Source organism: Lissotriton vulgaris, chromosome 11 (genome assembly GCF_964263255.1).
Source record: "Lissotriton vulgaris chromosome 11, aLisVul1.2, whole genome shotgun sequence".
Classification (NCBI taxonomy): domain Eukaryota; kingdom Metazoa; phylum Chordata; class Amphibia; order Caudata; family Salamandridae; genus Lissotriton; species Lissotriton vulgaris.
In genome coordinates, this window is record NC_141699.1 from 662,249,192 (window position 1) to 662,266,986 (window position 17,795).

Sequence of the window (17,795 nt, forward strand, 5' to 3'; positions counted from 1 at the left end):
ATGGGAAAGATATATGAATCAACTCGATTAGAATGGCCAGATGTGTTACCTCTTGTTCTGACGGGACTCAGAAGCATTCCAGACAGAAACACAGGCTTGAGTCTTCATGAAATACTCATAGGAAGAGCAATGAGGCAGGCCTGGGTGCCAGGACACAAGCTGATAAATATATCTGATGACTCGGTACTAGAGTACTGCAAAGAACTGGCTGACCAAGTGCATTCTATCTCTCACCAGGTTGGAGAAGACGCTGTCACCAGACAATCAACTCCAGCACATGATCTGATTCCAGGTGACTAGGTTGTGATAAAAGAACATACACGAGAATCTTGCCTAGCTCCGAGGTGGGGAAAGCCAAAAAAAGTGATGTTGGTCACCACTACAGCAGTAAAATGCGAAGGAATTCCGAACTGGATCCATGCAAGTCATACTAAAAGAGTGGCTGAACTGGATGAAACTGAAGCTGAAGGTTGTGCAGTCTCAAGAAAGTGATTCCGAAGTAGTTGATGATGAACAACCGAGCATCAGTCAGGATGAATGGATTCCAGTGATTGATCTTCCTACAGATATTGTGAGAACCAGAAGTCAGCCCTAATTAGATAGACAGAGTGATAGTGAAGATGAGTCAGGAACAGAAGAACGTACTCAGCTTACAGAAATCAAAGTCAATAGTAATTTTGAGGAGGAACAGATAAGGAGAGATCAATATACTCAGACATTCCAGATACAGGTCACAGTTCCAGAGTCTGGGGAGGGACATATAGGTAATAGGGCAAAGGCTCAGGAAGAAGAAAAACAAGAGATCGAGATACCTGAGCAGGATCAGATAGATGTAGAGAAACGTGTTCGGGAAGAAGAAAACAAACAAAATCAAAGTCAATTACAGTATACTCCTGAACGAGGCCAGATTCGCATCCAGGCAGAAGAAACGGAAGCAAGACCTGGACCAAGTCAGATAGAGAGGGATACAGACGATGAAGATGTACAATTGTGCCACAACTGAACGAGAATAAAAGAGCAATTGAAGAAAAACAAAGCACAGTGCCAGCTAAAAGACTCAAAAAAGGGAGATAAGTGGCCTGGTTTTGTCAATAGACTGAAAATTCGTCTTAAATCAATAAATGAAGAACCAAAACAAGTAAACAAGATATCAAGTCAAACTGGGCTTTCCACAGAACAACCAAAAAGGAGAAGTCCACAATTGAAAAGACTGAATAATAAGTTCAAAGGCCCTGAATGGACCTATGTTACCCTTGAAGATTTTAAAAATCTAGAACTAAGTGATGAAAATGATGACAAATTAATTGATGATCCAGCAGACAAAGAAGTAAGACCAACTTGAAAATTTCACAGGATAAAATTCTGTGAAAAGTCTCATAGAGGGGCTAAGTCTCCTTGATCGAAACATGGCTGATCATACTGTTAATGGTAAACCGAAAAGAAACTGCTTAAAAACATGCTGTAGAATATGCACATGTAGTGTAGTGCTAGTACTCATAGCATGGTTAGGACTGACAGTAGCTATTCCTTACCTAATAGATAAAAGTGAGAAGAATAACACTAGTATTCTTGAGAAAATAGATGTACCTGAAAAGTTAAATATACATGGAAGAATAGATAGTTTTAGACAGCAAAGAGTAGAATTAGAAACATCAGATGAGGAAGAATTGCATTACGATAGAGAGAAAAATAGAACACATTTGAACGTATTCGCAAATTTGTTAGTACATTATGTAGAGGCAATTGAAATAAGTGATTGGTATATTTATATGAGGCTACCATTGTCTATAGCAGAAGGTGTCACTTATCACCAGTTGCCCCTGACTTATGGTATTTCATGTAGTATTTTAGCTAGTTTATTTTATAGAAAAGACCCTTGCAATATTATTATTCTAATTCAGACGCGATTTTTTCGGAACTTCCTATTCATAGTAACCTGAATCCAGCACATACTAAAGGTGGCATAACTCCTTATACGGGTGAATATTTCCTAACAATAGGTACAATAGATATAGCTGAAGCACACAACAATAATTTAACATGCATTTTACATGAAGAAGAAAATATATTTTTGAATTTAGTTGAGAAAAGGAGAGAGGATTTCCAGAGAAAAGCTACAGAACAGAAACGAAAAATTCCTAAATGGGCAGAAAATAAACAATACACCTTGAATGGCAAAACTCATGCTGCTATGTTGCTGGACTTTGAAAGGAAAGGGAAACTCTGTCTCCACAGAGAGAGAAAGAGTTATTATAACAATATATTAATTGGTTCTAGTGAATGTGAACACAATAATAAGGTAATTGGGGCTTGGGGTTTCAAAGATGGAACTGAGACAGTATTTCCAGGAATATATTACATATGTGGGAACAAAGCATATTAAAAATTGCCTGATCATTGGTGCGGGAGTAGCTATTTTGGAATAGTATTCCCAAAAGTATATCATGTAAACAAAATCACTGGAAGCAATGAAGAAACAAATGGATTAATACGTAGTAAAAGGGCTAGTTTTGCAGAAATTGTAGGTGATATATTTAGTGCATTGATGCCTTCAGTGAGAGTGGTTCTGAATACTCAAAGAATTTGCAAATTGTCAACAGTGGTGGATCGCTTATCGACTGACACTGCTGGAGGTTTCTTAATGATCAATACTGAACTAGTTGCGGTAAGGTCAATGGTTTTACAAAATCGACTTGCTCTTCATACAAAAGAGGGTGGAGTCTGCAGAATGCTGAAAGCGCAACATTGTTGCACTTACATACCTGACAAAAGTGTAGAAATTAAGGGGTATATAAGGAATATTACACATTTAGAAAAAGAACTCAAATCACTGCATGGAAGAGACTAACAGATGGTCTCTCCTCTACAGGTAGTTGGTTTTCCAACGTAGGAGAACGTTTTGTAGGTAGAATACGGATCCCAATGGTGGGAATAGCCCTAATGATTTTAGGGATAATAACTTGTTACAAATGTCGCAAGCATAAAAAGACATATACAGTGAATAAGAGAGGAAAGAAAAGAAATATTAACAAAATTGAATTAGAAGAGCATAATGGACATTTGTACAAGAAAGTGAAAGACCTTCATATGAAAAATGGAAAGAATTTTAACAGAAAGTTTGAAGAAATTGAGTTGGGTGAAATGTGAAAGTTGGCATCTGTTTCGTTAATTAGTGATGATATAAAATATCATCAAAGAGGGGTGTCATATAGCTAATTCTTTTCTATATACTGTGTTAAGTTAGCATGAGCTTATTAAATGTTTAAACACCATTTTTCCTTTCTGCTTCATTTTGCACACGACACATAATTGTTGTTTTAGCTTTCAACCCAGAAGAGCTTCGTGATTTACTTGAGAAATAATATGTTATTGCTCTGATATCAGTTTTGCTCGGTACACTGTCTGCACAGTGAGTGCTGAAGGCTCCAAGGATAACTCGACACAGTGTAGTTGTGAGGTCTGATCTTCACACCTCCATAGACATAACACATATGTTGCTGCCAAAATCTGGCTCTAGGCGGGTTTTATATTGTTGTGCTGAACACATACGTAACACACTTGATGGTGCTTCGCATGCAGAGAGCTGGTGGAAGATGATGTGATCCACTGAGATTTTGAGGTATGGGCCCGCCCTGCTAAAACCCAAATGAGACCTTCATAGATATAAAAATACTATGCCAAATAGGGAGGGTGAGAGTTAGGTGTTGTTAATTCCTATTCATTTCAGCATATTAGTATGCTGTCACCATTCGCCTTTTATGGACTAGTAACTATGCTGATAACTTTGCTGCTTATAATATGTTTGCTAGTATTGTATAAGATACTGCGTTTGAGAACCCTGCATTAGTAAATAAATATTTCAAATATGCATGTGTCCTCATTTACTCCACGTTCTGGTTTGAAATGGTTATATAGCGAAAGAGTGTTCATGTGTTCCACAATTCCTGAGGTAATTTAAGTTCATGTTCTGGTTTGTCTAAGCATTGGGAGTTTGTTATGACCAATGAGACACTGTAGCTAGCTCGGTAAGGGGATTTGGGGTACTGAGGTGAGTTTTGGGCCATCCTAATTCACCAAGGTTGCAGGTCTCTATGCACAGTTCTGTGGGATAATGGAATTCCCGCTACAGGGGATTGATGGAGCAAGGTTACACACGTAAAGTGACTTGCGGGTATTCAGCCCTCTCGAAAATAATATTAATGTACTAACTAACATGTTTTGTCATATTAATATTGCATTACACAACATTTTAGGTATCTAGGGGAAGCTCGACAATGTGCTTTTACTAACTATAATCTGCTTTCATTAAAATGGCTGCTGTTACGCTGGATTTTCTACTGCGCATGCGTCTGTCACGCTCACGTGTTATTTCGCTTGGTGGGAAACCTTTGCTTCTGCGCACTAGAACTAAGATGGATGTTCTGTGTCCTAACATGCAAGAAGCTGGTGTCGCTGATTGGCTAAGCTGTTTGTTTTGCATAATCATTAATACAATAGTTTAAATAAAATAATGAGAATAGAGTAGAAAGAAGTGGTATACAGTGCATTCATTTTATTCTGTGTCTCTAAAACTGTTTCTTTTCTATTCTTGCATGTATCGTATTTGGGCCTAAATGTACCTCTGAACTCCATCTTGGAGAGACTGCGCCTGTGCAAAAGAAACCCCAAGAGACTGAAGATGTGGCATTGAAACCGTGCCAAATCAGACATGGATTGAAACCTATGAGAAGAGTGAACTCCTCACCCTGCCAGAGTAAACTGAATTGAATAAAATGTTTAAATGTCTTATTGTTACATTCACTACCGGGGGAATAAAAAGTACATGGGAAGATAAAGTCATGGGAGGGAACATTTAAATACATGATTGACAAGTTACCTCATATCAATATGGTGGGATGACTTCTCCTCGTCCTTTGTCAAATAAAATTGTGAGATTCACACATTTGCAACATTTGGGGGGGTGGTACACTGACCTGGAAAATAGTATAACTAGGGTAGGCTTAGCTAGTTAGATTGTCTGACTTGTCCGAATAGCTGACCTGTCACTGACTCCTCGCACTCAATTGGTAATCAAGAGCAGAACTGCTGGTGGAGCACTCTGTCAGAAGATTCGATAACCCAATCGGGGTTCTGGAGAGGAGTTCGATGACCCAATCGGGGTTTGTCTGTTAGCTGCAGAGAGGGGTGTGACGCTGGCGTTGCACTTTAGCTGTGGGTACCGGTCTTAGCCTGTGGTGGTTCTGTCCTGATCCAATTTGGGCCATAACAGGTCCTGATTCTGGTCTGCACCTGTTCTTTCCTGCTGGCATCTGCATTTTGGGATTCTTATCTTATCCTTTGACTCAGCCCATGGCCAGGGTTGGTCACCACACCATTCTAGGTAACTATAAAGTGTGGGTTTGTCATTGTACTGTTTCCCTTTCTCTACCCACCCTTGGTCGAAATGCTTAATTATATTTTCCTTAAAAAATTATTGCATATGTTGATTTTAATCTTCATTATTCTAAAAGAACAAGAATGTATTGATTTCATGGTTTCAAACATTTAAAGATTTTCCTAGATAAAAGAACTTAAACCTTTCCAGAGTTTGTTTGTGGTTATTTATGAAATGCTCAATGTTATTATACTACCTATTTTCTTGCTAACTCCCTTGATCCTTTAGGACTATAGGTATTGGTGGTCTGGATTGGTAAGACAAATGGTATAGATCCCGAATGGTAAAATCAAAACTGATTGAGTTTAAAGTGTTTAAAGTGTGTATAGTTTATGGGCCCAGGTGAGTATGGTAAACTGAGCAGGTGAGCCCGCGCTCTATCAAGGCTTATCTGTATCTATCACCGTGTTTTACATCCATGGCTACTAAAATTGTGCAGCATGGGTGGATCAAATTATCCAGAAGGGATGACCAAATTATGTGGAATGAAGAGACAAAATATGCAGTAAATAGTGGCCCATTTAGTGGCTGAATTACTTCACTATTTGGTAATTTTTACGTATGTTAACATTGTCTGGGCACAGTCTTCACCTTATTAGTATCACTTTGATATCAAATTACAGCAACCACACGCTGACCAGGTAACCTTTTCAATGGGCCTGCCACTGCATGGAAACACGCGTGGCAACAGTTTTTTTTAATTTTAAATCAGTCTGAGTTGGAACAAATTTGTTTTTGTTAACATCTGCAAATCGTGTTGCAGATGCTGTATTATGTGCCCAGTGCAGCAAATCCATGGTTATGTGGAAACCACTGTGACTGCAGAATCACATCATTTCAGTGGCCAAGACAATATATATGCCTAGAGTTTCCATGTGCATGTTTTCTGTTTTCCATAGACTATTTATGTAGCAGGCATGCAGTGGAACACATTATCGATGGAGTTTTTAGTTAACTACCAAAAAGCAATGTATATATCACAGTCCTTGTGGTAGTGACCCAATTAAAAGACAATGGACACTTCAATGTATTGAAGTACATTCCCTTTGCCCTCGAGCAAGGACTTACCACCAACTCATGTTCAATTATTTGAATGGATTCTGGGGCTTCTAAAAGGAGTGGATCTGTAAACTGTTTGATCGGGATTGGAATTGTGTGGTTGCACCCCAAATATCTGCAATTAAAATGCCTAGTGTATTTATTGATCGTGACAAAAACATTTAGAGGTTATGAACTGTTGAATATGTATTATCATTTTTTCATTACATTTGAGAAAATCCAGGCCTAGAGCCACAAAGCAACAGACTGTATAAAATGACACTTAGGGCCTTATTAAGAGTTTGGTGGTCCGATGGACCATCAAACTCATGGCAGTGTGGCTACAACTGCACCAGTGGTCTGACTGCCCTATAACAAGTCGGGTAGTCGAACTGGCATGGAACCATTGCTGCCACCAGGGGTGCAACACCCTCAGGGATCCCTGATCCCTGAGTGTGTTGCAGCTGTCTTGAGGCCGCAATATGCTTGGTGGAGCCGTTGCAGCCATGCGAAAGCCTATTACGAGTTTCCTCATCGCTACGGTTTTCATGGGGGTGAGTCCGCCATAAAAAACTGTGGCAGAGAGGACACAAAGAGGGCCCTATGGGCCCCTTGTTACCTGTGCATCAGGGGATGCATGCAGGGGGGCACTTAGGCTGTGCCCCTGTTTGCATGTACCCCCGGTTTCTGCAGGACATGGACTTAACAGTCCATGCCCTGCAGGAAATTGCTTTGCGCTTCCCAATGCGGTGCCTTTTTTAAAGGTACCACCCTGAGACCACCAAAGAATTTCCAGCCAGCAATGAAAAAATCAAGATCTGTCGAGCTGTGCTCACACGGGTTGGGTGGTGCCAAATCGGGGAGGTCCGGCTCCCGCACCAGCAAAATCATAATGAGGCCCTTAGTCTACAGTTACAATGGGGTCTGTTGTGAAAGGAATATTTCATCAACAGTTTATACTTTGTCTTTTACTTTTGACATATCAATAAATGATTATCAACGCATCGCCGGTGGAGCACGCTGAGTGAGAGACAGCACCTACAGCCTACAGCTACCATGAGTCAGTGGGGGCCACGACAGACAGCCAGCCCCTCCCCTTCCCGCCGGGAGCTTTGAAGACTGCTTGCGCCTCCCGCTTTGCGGGAGACACATCGCCGTGGGGCACGATGAGTGAGAGAAAGCGCCTACAGCCTACAGCTACCAGGAGTCAGTGGGGGCCATGACGGACTGCCAGCCCCTCCCCTTTCTGCCGGGAGGAATTTAACCATCAAGCTCCCGCCACGCGGGACGCGCGCCGGGCTAAGTCCGGACAAAGGGCGGGCCGTCTGAGTCTGCTGAGGCAGGGCTGGGCCAGAGCTCTTGGTTTTTTATTCACCCCCCTACTCCATATAGCCCCGGCTGTGAAAAAAGGTGATTAAATACCATCCTGTGGGTAAGGACTAACTGAACTTTCTAGTGCGGACTGGATTGATTAAGCGTTTTTGTGTGGGACCCTTTTTCTAATATCATTCTGGTTGGCGTGGACGATCATTTGGGTAACACTAGCACAGTTGTTTTAAATGATACGCAGGTTGAGCGACTCATAAATACTTTTGTTGCCAAGATCGAAGGGTCTATTAAACCCCTAACTGATAGACTAGATAATTTGTCTAATGAGGTTAAAAGGATAGGAGGAGAGATACCTCTCCTAAACAAACTATTTACAACCCAAATTAAAGTTGTGGAAGATTGTAGGCCCAGAATGGTCACCAAGGAAACATCTAAATCCGAGGTTCAATGCAGCAGTGAGAGGGTTAAAGCAACAACAGTTGAACCAATAGACAAATCCCAAGTGGCGAAAAGAGTCAGTCAGCACCAGAACCTAGGGGAGAAAAGCTCACCTATAAAGCCAAGCGTAGCAACAGAAAAAAGTTACCACCTGATTGTGCCCCGTACGTGGCTGTTCTAACTAATGTCCCACCCTTGAGTGAAAATCAAATCCAAAACCAGCCGGAGACCCACGAATCGCTTAAAAATAAAACAGTATCTTGGCTTAACCATCAATGCGGCTTTCCGGTGGCCCAATCCAATCAGATCCTTACTACGAGAAGGGTCAACTGGATCGGAAAGTCCAATAAAAGTATCAAGGGAGATTGTATTATTATACATTTTTAAAATCCTCATTTTGCCACAACCTCCCTGATAAGAGCTACATCTCTGCCATATACTGAACAAGGGATTACACTCCGCCCACTAGGCTATTTTTATAGACACCTAATGCACCAAACTAACGATACAGCAAAGAGTGATTTCTGCCCCCCCCCAATATAAACCGTATGTTTGATGTACCTGTATTTAACCGGTTTGAAGCCCTAAGCACTCTGGATGTAAATGATTGACATAACCAAGACCGCCCTTTAACGGAAGTGGCAGTTCTCCCCAGATGTGATGATAAGGAGGAGGAAAAACAGGGTGACCTGGGGGTAATGTTTGTGGATAAATCTAGTATTGCTATAGACCCCAGGACTGACCAAATAATTGAGCAATGGGGGGGGGATGACCGGCTAGTTGACCCTATCCAGGAACAGACCGTCATTTCTGATAATGAAGGGAAACAACCTTTCCATTGTGCTATTGTTGGTTGGAATATTGTCGGGTTGGCCTCAAAAGGGGATACACTGGGTTGGTCGGAGTTCATTAATTCACACGACATTATTTGCTTTCAAGAAACTTGGTGCAAGGACTTGATCAGTTATGATGGATTTGTCTCTTATAACCTACCTACGCAGGGCTCAGCTTTTGGAATTGCCAAGGGTGGCCTCTTGATATTGGTCTCCATCAATCTTTCCATTACTGTGAAAAGGTATTTGACTGTTGGGGCACATTCACAGATTCTTTGGTTAAACGAGAAGCAAACTCGTAACGCTCTTTTAATTAATTATTATAATAACGTTTTTGACAACACACGGAACCTAGTTGTGAAGGATATAGTGGTTGCTGTAGAAAAATTGATTGCAGAGGAAAATTTCATTTTCGATTTTATTTGGGTGGGTGATTTTAATATTTCTACTTGTTCTATGTCCACCCTTGGGGTATGCGGGGTTAAAAGTAATTTAGAGGAAGATGATTTGCACTTCCCTCACAATGTTTATGGGGAGTCTTTAAACAAAGTAATGGCAGATTACGACTTGGAAATTTTGGCTTATGCTAATAATGAACACGGTCATACTATCCCCACATATACAGGAAGAAACGCTAATTCTGTTATTGACCATATAGTTGTATCATCAAATATTACTTCGCTCTGCATGGCCCCAAGGATTGAAGAAACCTTACTGAGTGTCCACAACTGTATTATCTTAGTGACTATAACTTGGGATGGCAGGTTTGTACCCATTACGCGAACCATTGAGAATATGGAACCCCACAGACCCAACGGGATGAGATTAAGATGGAAGGGAGAAAAATCCGAGGTGGTACTAAAATCCATTGTTTAAGGGTGCATAGTGGAAATTAATAACATCCTGAATTTTGATAATGACTCAGACGGTATTTAAAAAAATTTTATGTGTATAAATAATGTCATTGACACAATGTTTACCAAGTTTGGCAAGGGGAAAACCGCTCATAAAAAGGGCTGGTTTGATCACACCTGCACCGCATTGCTTTCCGAACTAAAGCAGGTCTTAGCAGCCAGGCCAAGGGACAAGAATGCGGTAGTCCAATTATGAGCTGACTACAAGACAGCTGTCAAGCATAGAAAGGTAGAGCTACAACAAGAGGCCTGGAAAAAGCTGATCGAGGCAGCGGAAACGTCTATTTGCACACTATTTTGGGCAACGGTTAACTCCCCTTTTTAAAAAGATGATTCAATTCCGGAGCTTACTTGCAATGTTACCAGTGAGGCCTCGGTAACCCATTTTTCCACCATATTTAAATCTGATTACCCCTACGGTGCTAATCATAGATCTTGGCCTATAGTGCCTTTGGATTTTACAGTAGCTGAGGTCGAACAAGGTATTAGTGCCAGTAAGGGGGGAAGGCCCAGGGGCCAGATGGGGTTCCCATTGATGTCTATAAAGCTGCCCCCAAGCTGTGGAGCCCCTTGTTAACCATCGTATTTAATGCAGCTGTTAGCAGCGGTGTTCCACCGACCTGGGGGAAATCCATAATAATCCCGATTCATAAGAAGGGAGACAGGGCAGACGTTAAAAATTACCGCCCTATTTCCCTATTGGATCCTTCTGTCAAAATTATGAGCAGGATACTACTGGTAAGGCTGGAAGAATGGGCAGAGGACAACCAGATCCTGGCAAGCACCCAGTATGGCTTTAGAAAAGGGCGTGGAACACTAGACCAGTGTTTAAATCTAGACCTGCTTATCGGGAAATATACCAAGGCTAAAAAGGGTTCTCTTTACCTCTGCTTTGCAGATTTGAGTAGTGCCTTCGACTTGGTGGATCATTCCACCCTTTGGACGAAGCTGCTAGAGCTCGGGGCCCCGGAAGGTATACATTTCTTTCTGGCACGGTTATATGCAAAACTCCAAAGCAGTATACGCTATGGGGCAAAAGGGGAGTGTACCCCTAAATTTAATGTTAGGAGCGGCATTAGACAAGGTTGTGTCCTTGCTCCCCTGCTTTTTACACTTTTTATAAATGAGGTAGATGAAGTTTTGAAAACGATAAGTGCCGATGCTCCTCAAGCTAATGGGCTCGACGTGCCAGTATTGTTATATGCGGACGATGCCGTGTTACTGTCTAGGACACCCATCGGCCTCCAACGTTTAATAGATCGGTTCTCTGTTATTATCAGGGATAGGAAATTACTTATAAATAAGGCTGAAACTTATACTATGATTTGCGGGGTTGGTCGTAAGAAGTCCCACACCTTTTTTATTGATGGGGAGAGAGTGCTGCAAGTTGATAAATTTTGCTATTTAGGAATCACCTTCGCTAGAGATCGAACATGGTCGCACAAAATTAACATTGTTCGTGCAAAAATGGCCAAAAGTACCTATGGGGTGTTTAGATTTGCGATAAAGATAGGCGACAGACGCATTAGGGACATGATGCAGATCTACCAATCCAGATGTGTGTCTATCGCCTTATATGGGGCTGGGGTGTGGGGACACTGTTCTGATGGCCGCCTGCAAATTGAGGAAAATATTTCCCTCAAAAAATTATTGTGTCTACCATCCTCAGCCCCAACTGATTTAACCCACAGAGAACTAGGGATAAATTATTTGTCAGATTTGATATCCCTAAGGCCTTTAATGATCTGGCGTTCTATCTGGTAAAAGGATGAGACAGCCTTTAATAGACTTGTAATAAAGGACTGTATCACATTGGATAATTATCTTAGGATCCTTTGGTTAAGATATATAGTCTACAGTTATCAGGAAATCTTTGATATAAATATTTTGGCCGACCCGTATGCTGCTGTAGCAATTTCTAAATCTGAGAAGAAGATCACGTGTCCTACAGAGCTAAGAGGCGGGCTATCGGCAACGGTTCACTGTCTACCTGTATGTTCTATAATAAATTTGCAGAAAGTGAGGGGTTCCAATTGTACCTTAGCCAGGTGACAAGAGCTTCGCATAGATTTGTCCTGACCAGGCTTAGGCTTGGGATTGTACACCACTTGGTGGCTTTTCCACATCCTAAAAAGCACCCGGGTGGCCCTTGCCTGTGCGACGGTCAATCCAAACAAAGCACACTGCACTTTCTTCTTCTATGTAATTTTTATAAGAATTTTCGTACTGTTTATTTAAAACCAATGTTCTTAAAACATGGAGTCCGTTCTGTAAACGATGCAATGAAATAGATTTTTAATATGCACAAGTCTGATATCTGCTTTTTTACTGCCACCTTCCTATATGAATCAATTCATGTCAGGAAAAGTATGATATTTTAATCCAAGTGTGTTTTATTGATCATCCCTGCAATGTTGTCCATACGTGTATGTTACTTTGTGCTTTTATGGTCATTTTTGATATGTACCGAATAAAGCTTCATGAAATAATGAAATGATTGTCAACACACATGAGTCTGAGTTTCCTTCGTATATTGTCAGTCATATATCGAAGTTACAGAAAAAGGTCAAGTAACGCTGCTTCGGACAGTGTAAAACAGTCAAAGTGCTCGTACAGTATGGTCAACTGATTTAAACAAAACAGCAAAGACAACCCATTCAGTGACATAAATCAATTACATCTATACAGTGCCCATTTGTTTTTGTTTTTTGATAATCTGTACAACAAAGGATAGCTTTTCTAATTGTAGGTGCTTTCTGCCGGGTTCAGAGTAGATGCAGGGCACAACATATATAACGTCGATGTTTCAATCCTTCTTAATCGTATTTATTAAAAACATCATAATGGGTTTTCCTCAAGACTAAACACATGTGCGGTCCCGTGTGATAAAAGAGATAAATACTGTACGACCACGTGTGTTGATGAATAACAATGATTTGCTTTAGTGTTATGACTGAATCATGATTCACCTGGAGTAACACGAAAATAATTTTACAGCCCAGTTTGAGTCGTGGATGAGGAAGCACGAACACTGTGCTGGGTAGATGAGCCCCCTACAAGGAATGTGTGCCCTCATAGATATCAGCCAATAATTGTATGGTGGAAGCAAGTTAAAGCTATAAAAATCGTGCCTCTTCTCGCATCCCACCTGGGATGGGGCCGTATGTGAGAAGTGCAGCTTTTGGATACAAGAGATGTCCCGAGGGAAAATGTAACTGGTCCTGTTTTTAGTTTCCTTCCTAGCAAAATGCATGTGGCATTAAGTGCATCTAAAGGAAACTGAATGGCAATGATCAATAGGCCATTCAAAATTGCACTCTTAACTATTATGTTTGTGAGGGGCGACAGAATAGTTGTCTCGGGCTGCCACATCCTCAATGGATCCCAAATGACAGTAACAACTTGTCCTTTCTAAAAAGTACAAAAAGGAAGAAACTTTTCATTAAGGTATCTTTGGAAAAACGTGAATGGGTATCTTAATGGGTTAAAGTAGTGTTGTTTCTGATTCCTACCAATAACTTCAAATTAGGAACAAATAAATCGTTGTTGCTTCTTGCTGTGCTTTGGGATTATGAGCGTGGCAGAGGAGACCCACTAGATGCATCCACCAAGTGTGCACGCTGTGCAAAGCTCGAGGACCTCATCCAAAAATCGTGGCCTGTAAGTGGCCATTGCTGTACAGATTCCAAAACAAACAAACAGGCACTGTTATGATGTAATTGATTTATGACAACGAATGCATAGTTTCTTTTGTTTTGTTTAAATCAGTTAATCAGATTACACAGCCACTTCACCTTGTTTTTTCACCATCCGAAGCAGTCGTGCTTGACTTTTTTCTGTGACTTCGATGTATGGATGGCAATATACAAACGAAACTCAGACTCATTCATGTGTGTTGGGAAACATTTATTGATGTGTCAAAATGAAAAGATAATGTATAAACTGTTGAAAAAACATTCCTTTCCCAACAGAACCCATTGTAACTTTATACTGTTATAAACCCAGGTTCTGAGGGACATACATATAATAAAATGAGACTTAGGCCCATATTTATCAATAATGCAATGCAACAAGTCACCTTGTTGTGCTGCGCTGCATGAAAAAAAGAGGGCAAGAATGTTCCACATTTAACGTTATACAGTGCTTTCCTGCTCTCTGCCTGCACTGGCCCACAAACTGCTGCCTTGCGCCAACACAATGGATTTAAGCCCAGATCTTTGTACTGGGGTGAGTGTTTAAAATTTTTCAACATTCTGTCCATCACGTGTACTTTTTTCATTTGTCGCCCTAAGTTGGACCTGTATGCCCAGACGCGGGTCCCGGGCTCACCATGTGACCAGAGTCAAGCTTTCCTGGCTGATGAGGGGTGATAACCCAAAACCGGATCTCAGATGCTTGTTTCCATTCTGAGGAGGACCTGGCCTTGCAGTTCGGGCTGGCTTGTTCCCATGGACAGCAGGGTCAAGACTGATTTGCATATAGCTGGGTCCAAACTGGAATGGCCTGGTGAGAAAAAAACAATAAATTTAGGACCAGATATTTATACTCGAAGTGAATGCTTGACATTGATCACCATTCTGTCAATCATTTGTTCTTTTTGCATTCGTCACCCTAAGCAGGACAAATATGCCCAGAAGTGGGCCCCATGCTCACCATGCCACGGAGTCAAGCTAGCGTGGCTGATGAGGGGTGATACCCCTCAACCAGTCCTAGGATGCTTGATTCTAGTCTGGGGAAGACCCTGCCTGGCAGTTCGGGCTGGAGGGGAGGGTCAATACTGATTTGCATAATACTGGGTCCAAACTGAAATTGTTTGAGAGCAAAAATACTATGGATTTAGGCCCAGATCTCCGTACTGGGTGTGAGTTTTTAACATTTTTCAGCATTTGTTCATCATTTGTTCTTTTAAGAGGCACCTACCCACACAAAAACAATCCTCAGAGGCATTTTCCTCTTTCTGAGCATGCTGCAAAAGGTAGCACATTCAGGAAGAGGAAAGAACGAGGAGAAATAAACACTGGTGGTAAGGGCAACAATTCTGTTGCATTCACAGGTCTACCAATGTTGGTAAATCTGGGAATGTGTCACATTTACTTGGTGGATGTGTGGGAATGCCCACTGTCCACTGACGGCACACATCCCTGCAGCCGAGTAACACAAGACAGCCATTTGCGTTCCTTGTGTTACTCTATATTTATCAAGTCACTCAAGGCTCACTATTGTGAGTCATGCTTAATGACCTGTATCCACATGCCCTCCAAGGAAACCTGGACTGCACAACAATATCTATAACTGTGAGTCAAGTGCTGAAGGGCTACTTGGCCCAGTTGAGTGGGATCCAAAGTAAGTTGAACCCGGGACATCAAGATTAAAAGGCCTCTGCCACCACGGTTCAACCCATTAGCCCATGCATGCCCTGTGGCCCTCTGAAAGGGTTTCTGACAGCTGGCGGCAATCATTGGTGTAGGTAACATTTAGGAGCCAAAAATGCAGAGGTGGCATTGTCCATTTCCAAATTGCATCATTACTGCCAAAAGTCTAGTTATTTTTTTTCTTCTACCCACAAAGGCGACATGCATAAGCAATGAGGAACACAGAGGCGGGAATTGACCTCAGCACCATGTCTATAGATCAGATGAAGAATTTATGTAGGGGCAAAGGGGCAAGGATTGCCAGGATTAGAGACAGGGAGGTTGTTGCTAATTTTATCAGGGACCAGTTTGTGATACTGTGTGAAAGGGAGAAGTCTGTAGCTGACTCCAGAGAAGGAACCATGGTAGGAAACCTCCCTGGAAGAGGGCGCTGTGGACTCAGACTCTAGGATCTGTTAGTACTGGTATATCCCAGAGTTTCACTAACACACTCATCATCTCTAGACCACCTCAGGTGTGCACACCACCTCAAATTTCCATGGTACCACTGTCCCAAATTCCAGAAGTGAAATATTCAGCAGGGTTGAGTCAAGCAGAGACCCTGAGTTTGCAGTTGGCACTTCAGAAAGTTGAAGTTGATGGAGATGAGAAAGTCAAAAAGTTGCAGAGGAAGAAGCTAAGATTAGCTCACCCGGAAACAAGAGGAGAGGAGGAGGGAAAGACAGGATAAGTGGCCTTGGGAATATAACTTGTGGGAGAGAGAGAGGAGAAAAAGGATAAAGGAAGGAGAAACAAAAGGAAAAGGAAAAAAAGCTGGAAAGGTAAAGGAAAGCCCTTGAGAGAGATAAACGTAGATGGCAGAAATGACAACTGTGACTCAGCTTTTAGTTCAGACCAGATTGTGACCTAGGTTTCAACAGCTCTTGCGCATGTGAAAGGTCATGACGTTTTGGAATGGTTTGGGAGCTTTGAGTTCACTTGTAAAACGCAGGCCTTAAGTGATGTGATGTGTGATGTGATGTGTCTGAGGCATATGCCTTAATGAAGCACATACCATTGGAATAAACAACCATCATTGGGTGAATGCTTGTGGCAGACCAGATGGTCTACAAGCGAATGAAGGAAGCTTTCATTAGGAAGCTTGGGCTACAGCCAGCTCAATACCTGCAGATATTCTGTGCCTGCAAGAGAGAGGATGGTGATCTGTTTAAGGATAGGATTCATGGTATATTTTTGATTGGAAGGAGTGGGTAAGACGGATAGAGGACAAGGATTTTCAGTCCCTTAACCAGTTAATGGTGACAGTGTGACTCAAGGAGAAGTGCTACCCTACTTATGCAACACCTGTCTGATCTGACAAAGGGGGATCCGACAAAACCTGCAGTGCTAGCTGATAAGTGGTTGGATAACAGAGTTCATGAAGGGCTGGAACAGCATAGTTCTAAGCCAAAGGTGGAGAATAACTTTCCACAGAGTGGTTCAAAACCAGAGGGTAAGAGCCAGGGTAATTCTCTTGGGACTCGAGTAGGGCCCAGTAAACATGGGAATTGTAATGGTGCGTCTAGGAAAGAGTATCATGAGAAGTGAAGGCAAGGAAACCCTTCCATGTCCAAGGTGGTAACTTGTTTTAAGTGCCAAAAGGTGGGACATTACAAAGAGCTGTCAAGAGAAGGAATTTGATACAGCGACACCCATGTTAGCAAGCATGTTACACGTGGGTGAAGGTAACTGAGAGAGACCAGTTGTGCTCAACCTAGTAGCTATGGACAGTTGAGAAAGGAACTCGGATGCCCAGAAGCACATCCATCCTAATGCAATGAATTTGTGAAGGAAGTTAGTATCAATGCTAGGAAAGTGCCTTCCTTGAGGGAAACTGGAGCCTTCCGCACTATGGTTGAGAGAAAGTACCTTAAGCCTGAGGAGATGCTCCCTGGAGACAAGGATACAGGATTGGTAGCCAATGCAGAGGACATGGAGTATCTGATTGCCAGGTTTGAGAGTGAGGGGGGCACAGCATGCACACCCAGTTCCTACATGGCATTGGACTATTAAGTCCATGCCGTGCAGAAATTTACTTTGGCGTTCCTATTGTGGTGCATTTTTCAGGGACACTGCAGTGGGAACGCCAAAGGACTGCCCGCCAGATCAGTGATGTCATAAGTGATGTCATTTGAGATGTCATCAGTGATGTCACTGAGCATGTCATGAGTGATGTAATATGTGATGTCATCAGCAGTGCATTGCGGGCCGAAGTTATAGTTAGCTCTACTAACTACAACAGCCAAATTTCTCTGGTTTTAGATGAGTGAAATGTACAACTAACTGTAACGTCCCTGAAACCTTTGTTTTCAGTGAAGATATATATATATATATATTACCTACTGGCGGTCGCCAGTAGGTATATATAGTTAGGATTTTTTTCCTATGGGATTTCTGA